This window comes from Ovis aries, chromosome 9 (assembly GCF_016772045.2).
Source record: "Ovis aries strain OAR_USU_Benz2616 breed Rambouillet chromosome 9, ARS-UI_Ramb_v3.0, whole genome shotgun sequence".
NCBI lineage: Eukaryota > Metazoa > Chordata > Mammalia > Artiodactyla > Bovidae > Ovis > Ovis aries.
In genome coordinates, this window is record NC_056062.1 from 81,851,908 (window position 1) to 81,860,576 (window position 8,669).

Consider the following 8,669-nt stretch of genomic DNA (forward strand, 5'->3'; position numbering starts at 1 on the left):
CCAGATGTAAAAGTAGATAGCCAGTGGGAACCTGCTGTGTGATGCAGGGAGCGCAAATCCAGTGCTCTGTGACAACCTAGTCGGGTGGGATGCGGTGGGAGGTGGGAGGGAGGGTCAAGAGGGAAGGGACATACATATACCTATGGCTGATTCATGCTGATGTACGGCAGAAACCAACAGAATAATATAAAGCAATTATCCTCCAAGTAAAAATAAATTTAAATTCTAGAAAAAAGAGATGCTCTCCTTACAAGAGTCACACACAAGGGACCTATGGGAGCAGATTTACAAGACTAATATCCTCCCAGTGATGGACGCAGAGGGCAGAATATGTGCAGATGCTTGCAGGGTGAGAGGGCAGGGCCAGGAGGGAGTGGAAGGGTACCTTCTGAGTGGAAGGTACCCAGCCTTTATCTGCAGACATGCTCCTGATTTTCCTGCACTTGGAAATGTGGCCCTAGGAACACGGCCAGATAATCTGCCCTGTAGAAGTCAGTGAGGAATTAAGCCAAATGTAAGACAACTGACAGAGCTGATAGACTGAATGAGGTACCACAGTAGAGTAAGGAGCGAAAAAACTGGCCTGAGCGTGCACATTGGCTCTGCCACTGTTAGCTCTGTTATTTGAGACAATTTATTTAAATTCTCAGGACCTCAGTTTCCTTATCTGTACAGTGGTGAGAAAATAGGCATCTCATAAAGTTGCCTTAAATATGAAATTATAGTGGTAGGAGATGTGAAGCCCTTGATCCCAAAGAAATAGTCTCACAGCAGCCCCCTTGTTTCTTGATCTCCTCTCCAGTCTTATCTCTCTATCTGGAGAATCTAAGTAGAAATGACTGCTCCCAATCACAGCAGTAGGATCCCAGCATCCAGGCCTGAGAACTCAGAGAAACCGTGGAAAAGTGGACACAGTTCAGTTCAGTTCAGTTCAGTTCAATTCAGTCGCTCAGTCTTGTCCGACTTTTGCGACCCCGTGAATTGCAGCACGCCAGGCCTCCCTGTCTATCACCAACTCCCAGAGTTCACTCAGACTCACGTCCATCTAGTCTGTGATGCCATACAGCCATCTCATCCTCTGTCGTCCCCTTCTCCTCCTGCCCCCAATCCCTCCCAGCATCAGAATCTTTTCCAATGAGTCAACTCTTCGCAGGAGGTGGCCAAAGTACTGGAGTTTCAGCTTTAGCATCATTCCTTCCAAAGAAATCCCAGGGCTGATCTCCTTCAGAATGGACTGGTTGGAGCTCCTTGCAGTCCAAGGGACTCTCAAGAGTCTTCTCCAACACCACAGTTCAAAAGCATCAATTCTTCAGCGCTCAGCCTTCTTCACAGTCCAACTCTCACATCCATATATGACCACTGGAAAAACCATAGCCTTGACTAGATGGACCTTAGTCGGCAAAGTAATGTCTCTGCTTTTGAATATGCTATCTAGGCTAGTCATAACTTTTCTTCCAAGGAGTAAGCGTCTTTTAATTTCATGGCTGTAATCACCATCTGCTTTGATTTTGGAGCCCAAGAAAATAAAGTCTGACGCTGTTTCCACTGTTTCCCCATCTATTTCCCGTGAAGTGATGGGACCGGATGCCATGATCTTCATTTTCTGAATGTTGAGCTTTAGGCCAACTTTTTCACTCTCTACTTTCACTTTCATCAAGAAAGGGGATATCATTTTTGAGAGGACAGACCTGTGTGCCCTAAATCTATTCAAAGGACCCAGGCACGTTTTTTTGTTGTTGTTGTTTGACTGATTTATTATGATCCTCAACCTGGACTTTAGCCCCTGTATCCCTCCTCTTGCTAGTCTTCCAACACTTTTTGTCACCAATTCCTAGAGCCTTTACCAGCTACCAATCTGTCTCTCCAGTTAACACGCTGAGAGACAACCAACTAAAGGCAAAATCCAAGGATGTATCATAAACACAGCTGGGATGCGGGGGGAACAAGACAGGCTTAGCCACCACCACACTCCTCCTGGGGATCAGCTCTGACTGTTGCACCAGGGTCCTTGCAGACTTGGAGGACAATGCTGTCCTGGCCAAGTTCCAGAACTGCAAGAAAGACTTTCAAAGGCATCAGGTTTATCCTTTGCCCCCAGACACAAGACTGCCTAAATACTAAAGAAAGAAATATGTCTAGTTATTAAAAAGGCCTTCATCTCTTATGAAAAATCTCAAACAGATTTTTTAATTCTCTTTACTGCTTCCCCAACTCGAGCAACACATGCAGATTGACCTCAACCAGCTCTGAGTGACAAGCGGAGAAAACAAAGCAGAAAAGAGAAGGGGAGGAAATGTGTCCAATTAAACCAGTAAGATTTAATTGCCCATGTGGAGTTAAGAGGGACAAGGGTGATATCAGAGGACAGCTGGAGGTGGGAATATCTGCATGTCTTGGGGGCTGGGAAGGCCCTGCAGCGATTTAACCCATTTGTTTAATCCTCGGGCTTTGCTGATATTAATACCAGTTTAACTCCCCTGTTAAATACCAGCTAGATTGCTCTCATGGGAGACCAGAAACAAAGCAGTAACCTCCATTTATACATGCATTCATTGGGCACCTACTGTGTGCCGAGGGGATATCCAGGCCCTCATCACGTTGAACTCCTCAGTAAGTCAGCTGGACATCTGAAGGTTATGGCCCTTTATAAGAGCAACCCCCGTGGCCTGAAACACCCCCTTCAGCCTGACTGTGAGTGCTTGCAACCTCAGGATTCAGAGTCTGCTTCATCTCTTTTCACTGCTGCCATCAACACGGGCTGGGCAGCTGGAGGTGCTTGATAAGTTCTATCTGACCCATAATCTAGAAGGCGTGGGCTTCCCAGGTGGCTCAGTGGCAAAGAATCCACCTGCAATGCAGGAGACCCGTGTGCATTCCCTGAAGTCAGGAAGATCCTCCATAAAAGGAAATGGCAACCTACTTCAGTATTCTTGTCTGGGAAATCCCATGGACAGAGGAGCCTGGCAGGTTACAGTCCATTGGGTCACCAAAGAGTCAGACATGACTGAGAGACTGAGCATACACACACACACACACACACACACACACACACACACACACACACACACGAAGGCAAGTTCTTGACTTCAGGATGACATTTAATCCACTAAAAGGAAACTTCTTCCAAAAGGCCTATTTTATAGAGTGGATTTCAAAAGACTGCCTATGTTCTCAGAGTAAGCAATCTGACATGATAAAGGCCATGTTCAGAGTGTCCTTAAAACGTGGGCACACGTGGTACAGGACACGAACAGACTCCAAGCTCGCGATTGCTTTGTTTTAACCTTGGCAGCCCTGCAGCTTGGCTCCCACATTCAAAGGGATGATGTATTTTCCCATATTTATTATTTGCACTGGACTACTGAGGAAAAAAGCAGGGCAGCAGGCCGATGTGTCTCAGTGTGCCTGCCAGGAATAACAGAGAGGCCTTGCACCAGTGCCTCATTAGCTTATGGAAAACAGTTCCCTAAGGAAACTGCGGGGTGTAAATAAATTTAAAACATTTCAGCCTTTTGAGGCCTGCCGATGCCAAATTTGTAAAACAGTGGTGGCTCAAGAACGCTGTAACATTCTGTTGCACGTCTCATAAATTTAGCAGAAGTTCTATAGTCTGTTAATAAGCAAAATAAGTTGATATCACAGACGTACATTTTTTACTGAAATATGCATTACTTTGTTATTTATAAGAAGCAAAAGTATAGCTAGTAGGGTAAATTCAGTCTAAAAGAACACGATAGTTCTAGAGATAGTCAGGCATATACCTTCCTCACTCAGGGACCTGTTAAAGGAAATCTCTGTAGATGCTGACCCATGCCTGAGTATATGGCCAAAACTGGCTATAGCTTCATGTATTATCCAAGCTTCAAACATGATATTAGAGAGTGTTATACATGAGGGGAACAGGTGAAGCTTAAACCTAAACCTCTGATAGAATAGTTCTGTTAACCATTAACAAGACATGCAAAGAAAGTGGTATCTCTAAGTCAAAGACAGCTTTTGGTCTAATCCTTCTATTTAACAAACAAGATCCCTGAGACCCACAGAAGCAAAGCAATTTGCCAGAGCCACTCTGCAAGACAGGGGCATAGCTAAGAAAGCATGTTTCTCTCTGTCCACTGCTCATAAGACTAACAGGATCAGGGCTGCACAGCACTCCGCAGCCTGCCTGGCACATTGGGAACACTTGACAAAGGCTGGTTGTGACTGTCACTGTTACCATTATCATTACTTCTGCTGCCCTGACATGCTAAGTTATACAGCTTATTTTTATCTCTTGACCAACAGTCATGACTTGAGAAGCTCAAAGTAGGATCAGTTTCACATCTACTATCAGTAGTAGCAGTAGTTTCACATCAGCTGCTGCTGCTGCTGCTAAGTCACTTCATTCGTGTCCGACTCTGTGCGACCCCATAGATGGCAGCCCATGAGGTTCCCCCGTCCCTGGGATTCTCCAGGCAAGAACACTGGAGTGGGTTGCCATTTCCTTCTCCAATGCATGAAAGTGAAAAGTGGAAGTGAAGTCGCTCAGTCATGTCCGACTCTTAGGGACCCCATGGACTGTGGCCCACCAGGCTCCTCCATCCATGGGATTTTCCAGGCAAGAGTACTGGAGTGGGGTGCCATTGCCTTCTCCAAGTTTCACATCTACTATCTACTATTTAACATGTTGTATTAGCTCAGTGTCCCTCATTAGATAATCCTCCCCAATATTAGTTCCTGGGTCCAAGAAACCCCATATACTCTCAGTTCCTTTAATAAGCATAACATGTTGTTTCCAACTAAATCATGATCTATTCCTTGAGTACCAACAGACTAAATTTTATCAAGGCAGGAAGCACATCTACTTTCCCATCATTGTAGCCTCAAACTCTGTGCATAGTAAGTGCTCAATAAATAGTTAATAGTTGTGGTGTTAGATGTTGGGGTTGTTGCTGTTGTTGTTGAGTTGCTAAGTCATATCTGACTCTTTTGACACCTCATTGACTGTAGCCTACAAGGCTCCTCTGTCTATGGGATTTCCCAGACAAGAACGCTGGAGTGGGTTACATTTCCTCCTCCAGGAGATCTTTATAATCCAAGGATCAAACCTGCATCTCCTGCATTGGCAGATGTGTTCTTTACCACTGAGCCATCAGGGAAATCCAGATGGTAGGAACCCAGAAGGAAATAAGCCATGATATCTCTCCTTCAGGTTTCACAGTCTGATGAGGCTAATCCTTCTTGAACCTATTTCAGTTTTCAGCCCATATCTTCCCTGTATGTCACTGAGCCCATGCATTTACCTCTTCACAATATAATCCAAATTCCTAATAATCCAAGAATAACCCTCAAGCAAGATTTTATCCAAGATTTGTCATAAATAATAACCCCAAAAAATAATGCACCATTGGGCTGTACAGCAAAAGAAAGCTATGTAGCACAGGTTAAATAATTTAAAGGCTATATAAATTTTTAAAGAAGCCAGAGGAAACTAACCTAAATGTAATTCAAATCAGATAAAATAAACCTCTCAAAAGAATTATGTTCTGAGAAGCTACTTGATCTATACCTAAGTTGGATAGATCTTCTAAGCACGTGACTTAGAAGAGCAAAGGTCTCAGCAAAAGTTTATGAACCAGAATATGCAAACAAAGGCCAAGATTTAACACCTGGTCACAGGCTGAGGCCAGCCCCAGGAAGGGAGCAGCTGGGCAGGCTAGAGGTGCACAGCCAAGGTCCCAACTCATGAGGGACTCTCCAGCGGGTCTTAACAGTGCTTTTCAAATATTAATGTAGAGATTAGCATGGCCCCTGCGCAAGGATGACACGCAAATTCGTGAAGCGTTCCATATTTTTAGAAATTAAGGAAACAATTCCATTCACCATTGCAACGAAAAGAATAAAATACTTAGGAATATATCTACCTAAAGAAACTAAAGACCTGTATATAGAAAACTATAAAACACTGATGAAAGAAATCAAAGAGGACACTAATAGATGGAGAAATATACCATGTTCATGGATTGGAAGAATCAATATAGTGAAAATGAGTATACTACCCAAAGCAATTTACAAATTCAATGCAATCCTATCAAGCTACCAGCCACATTTTCACAGAACTAGAACAAATAATTTCAAGATTTGTATGGAAATACAAAAACCTCGAATAGCCAAAGCAATCTTGAGAAAGAAGAATGGAACTGGAGGAATCAACTTGCCTGACTTCAGGCTCTACTACAAAGCCACAGTCATCAAGACAGTATGGTACTGGCACAAAGACAGACATATAGATCAATGGAACAAAATAGAAAGCCCAGAGATAAATCCACACACATATGGACACCTTATCTTTGACAAAGGAGGCAAGAATATACAATGGAGTAAAGACAATCTCTTTAACAAGTGGTGCTGGGAAAACTGGTCAACCACTTGTAAAAGAATGAAACTAGATCACTTTCTAACACCGCACACAAAAATAAACTCAAAATGGATTAAAGATCTAAATGTAAGATCAGAAACTATAAAACTCCTAGAGGAGAACATAGGCAAAACACTCTCAGACATAAATCACAGCAGGATCCTCTATGATCCACCTCCCAGAATTCTGGAAATAAAAGCAAAATAAACAAATGGGATCTAATTAAAATTAAAAGCTTCTGCACAACAAAGGAAACTATAAGCAAGGTGAAAAGACAGCCTTCTGAATGGGAGAAAATAATAGCAAATGAAGCAACTGACAAACAACTAATCTCAAAAATATACAAGCAACTTATGCAGCTCAATTCCAGAAAAATAAACGACCCAATCAAAAAATGGGCCAAAGAACTAAATAGACATTTCTCCAAAGAAGACATACGGATGGCTAACAAACACATGAAAAGATGCTCAACATCACTCATTATTAGAGAAATGCAAATCAAAACCACAATGAGGTACCACTTCACACCAGTCAGAATGGCTGCGATCCAAAAATCTGCAAGCAATAAATGCTGGAGAGGGTGTGGAGAAAAGGAACCCTCCTACACTGTTGGTGGGAATGCAAACTAGTACAGCCACTATGGAGAACGGTGTGGAGATTCCTTAAAAATTGCAAATAGAACTACCTTATGACCCAGCAATCCCACTTCTGGGCATACACCGAGGAAACCAGAATTGAAAGAGACACATGTACCCCAATGTTCATCGCAGCACTGTTTATAATAGCCAGGACATGGAAACAACCTAGATGTCCATCAGCAGATGAATGGATAAGAAAGCTGTGGTACATATACACAATGGAGTATTACTCAGCCGTTAAAAGAATTCATTTGAATCAGTTCTGATGAGATGGATGAAACTGGAGCCGATTATACAGAGTGAAGTCAGCCAGAAAGAAAAACACCAATACAGTATACTAACACATATATATGGAATTTAGGAAGATGGCAATGACGACCCTGTATGCAAGACAGGGAAAGAGACACAGATGTGTATAACGGACTTTTGGACTCAGAGGAGAGGAGAGGTGGATGATTTGGGAGAATGACATTCTAACATGTATACTATCATGTGAATTGAATCGCCAGTCTATGTCTGACGCAGGATGCAGCATGCTTGGGGCTGGTGCATGGGGATGACCCAGAAAGTTGTTATGGGGAGGAGGTGGAGGGGGTTCATGTTTGGGAATGCATGTAAGAATTAAAGATTTTAAAATTTAAAAATAAAAAACTAAAATTTAAAAAAAAAAAAATATTAATGTAGACCAGAAGCCCCTGGAGGGCTTGTAAAAACATACATAGCTGGCCACCCTCAAAGTTTCTTGGGAGAGAACGTGAGGGTTGACATTTCCAACACACTTCCCGGCGATGCTGCGGCTACTGGTCCAGGAACCCTTAGTTTAGAGAAAGCACATCACACGGATCCCAACACATACGGACATAAGGAATCAGCATCAACAACCTGCAGGGCATGTACTATGTTTGCCTTTTAAAAGTTCCTTGAGCCAATCACCAATTACGTATGCTATCCATCTGAGTGGCTCTTGAGCCAAAGGAGAAGATGAAAGAAGTAAGTAGTCATTCCAGCTAATGGGACACAATGTAGGAAATAGCCTGATGTGGAAACAACCCCCTCCCCAAAAAAAAGCTCCTGAAATAGAGAAGAATCAGAACCAGAGTCAAAAGCGTGGTAAGTAGAAGAACTTGACAAGAAAGGGAAAAGTTGAGAGGAGAAATTGCACCTCTGGAGTAGTGCCAAGGAATTGGCGCTCCCCCAGACTGGATCCAGACCTTGTAACAGCCCCGTTTACTGAGCACTTACTGTTATTCCAGTCTCTGTCCTAGAGGCTATACATGTCTCTCTGAAACCTCACAACATCCTCCAGGTAGGCGTCATCTCTTTTACAGATATAGAAACAAAGGCACAAGATGAAATGATGTCGCCACAGCAGCTAGTAATTGCTAGCTTTAGGATTCAAACTCATGTCTGTCTGACCCCCAGGCTTCACTCTTATCCCCCACGTCATCTGCTTTCCTATTCCCTTTCTCTAAAAATGAAACCCCAAAGGAAAAGGAACTGCGGGAAACCACAAAAGGCAGCATATGGCTAGAAAGAGGTAAGGCGCACAGAGCAAGAGGGAGTCGAGTGTGTGTAGAGGCTCAGGCTTCAGGTTTGAGACGAGATAGATCTGCATCCGATCTGTGCTTCTCCAC

At 43.2% G+C, this 8,669-nt stretch overlaps 1 non-coding gene across 1 annotated transcript; it reads left to right on the forward strand.

Moving 5' to 3' along the window:
• Nucleotides 1–5,729: 5,729 nt before the first annotated feature.
• LOC114116504 (U6 spliceosomal RNA) lies at nucleotides 5,730–5,835 on the forward strand. The gene has a single exon (XR_003590407.2). It is a non-coding gene; the product is annotated as a U6 spliceosomal RNA (small nuclear RNA).
• The last annotated feature ends 2,834 nt before the right edge of the window (nucleotides 5,836–8,669 follow it).